The sequence below is a fragment of the Hylobates moloch genome, unplaced genomic scaffold (genome assembly GCF_009828535.3).
Source record: "Hylobates moloch isolate HMO894 unplaced genomic scaffold, HMol_V3 SCAFFOLD_15, whole genome shotgun sequence".
NCBI classification, from domain to species: domain Eukaryota; kingdom Metazoa; phylum Chordata; class Mammalia; order Primates; family Hylobatidae; genus Hylobates; species Hylobates moloch.
Genome location: NW_026652290.1, coordinates 4,201,034 through 4,202,408, shown reverse-complemented (window position 1 = coordinate 4,202,408; position 1,375 = coordinate 4,201,034). Strand labels below are relative to the sequence as shown.

Sequence of the window (1,375 nt, the reverse complement as noted above, 5' to 3'; positions counted from 1 at the left end):
CTCTTTGGCTCCACACTAGCAAAACAGTTGACGTCACCCTGCCTAAAGAGACAGTCAGGAAATCCCCTCGTTCCTGGGCGAGGAGAAGCTGGCCCACAGGGAGTGACGGCGTTGAGCAGATACTACCCTTGGCTCCCTCTTGGATGGGGTGGGGCCTGCTGACCTTGACAGCAATCAGGGGAGGGGGCTTGGAGGGAAGAGGTTAGCTGGTGAAGGTGAGGGAAAGGACTGGAGTTAGGACAGGGCGCAGCGACCACATCCTGTGACGAGGAGACATCTGTGACCTGTGTGATCTGCCAGGCAGGCAACACAAGTCGTTGTACTGCTACTATGCCCGCTACTGAGACAGGAACAAAGAGAGGCTGTTTCTGTCTCTTGGTGCTCTCCGTTGGACACGTCTGCTGGGCAGTACTGGCTTTTACTGTAGGTATTTTTCTGCTTTTCCTTCTCTCCTCCTCTCACTCTCTCTTTTCCAGGGCACTCACACACACACTCGCACACATGTGCACAGTGTCACACACATGCATTGAACACATGTGCACATATATACGTTGGCATACACTTGCACACCCACACACCTGTGCACTAGCACCCATTTGCACGCATGCCACACACTTGCACACATGTGCATTTGCAGAAATACGCCCTTGCACGTGTCTGACACACCTGCACACTAGCACACACCCATTTGCACACAGACACAGACACACGCATTTACACACACAGCCACCGACTCGCACAAGCAGCACTTGTACACTGACACACATCCGTTTGTGCCTCTATAGTGCACACTTATGCATTTGCACACAGCTACGCCTGCTCACATATTTGCACACAGCTACGCCTGCTCACATATTTGCACACACCCACCTACACACTTGCACACATACTACACACTTGAGCGTGCAGCACACATACGCATGTGCACACATGCACATTTGCACATGCACACAGCAGTGGCACACACTTCTCTATCACTCTCCCTAGTCACCGTTCTCCCCTGTGATTCCCACTCCTCTAACCGCCGCTGCTCAATTGCTGCCCCCTCCACTGGAAGGGGCCTGGCCTGGTGCCCTGTCTCTGTCTGTCTGCACCGTGCAGGGAGGTTTCACAAGGACTGGCTGATGTCTCGCCTCGAGCTGGCCTGGCTGCAGCTGCTGCTGAGCGGAAGTCTCTGAGGGGCGAGGCTGAGAGGAAACCACACTCCGGCTGGGGTTCCCACAGCTCTGGCCTCTGGGGAGGGGTGCGGAGATGTGTGGGCGTGAGATGGCTTTGAGGGACGGACAGCATGAAGCTTTTCTCTGGGTCTCTTCAGTCTCCAGGACAAAACTAGGCCACTGTGCTCCAGGAGAAGGGGAAACCCATGTCCCCCCAG

The 1,375-nt window shown here is 55.1% G+C and overlaps 1 pseudogene; it reads left to right on the top strand.

Moving 5' to 3' along the window:
• The first annotated feature begins 501 nt into the window (after positions 1-501).
• LOC116483484 (putative uncharacterized protein FLJ46204) lies at positions 502-987 on the top strand (annotated as a pseudogene).
• The last annotated feature ends 388 nt before the right edge of the window (positions 988-1,375 follow it).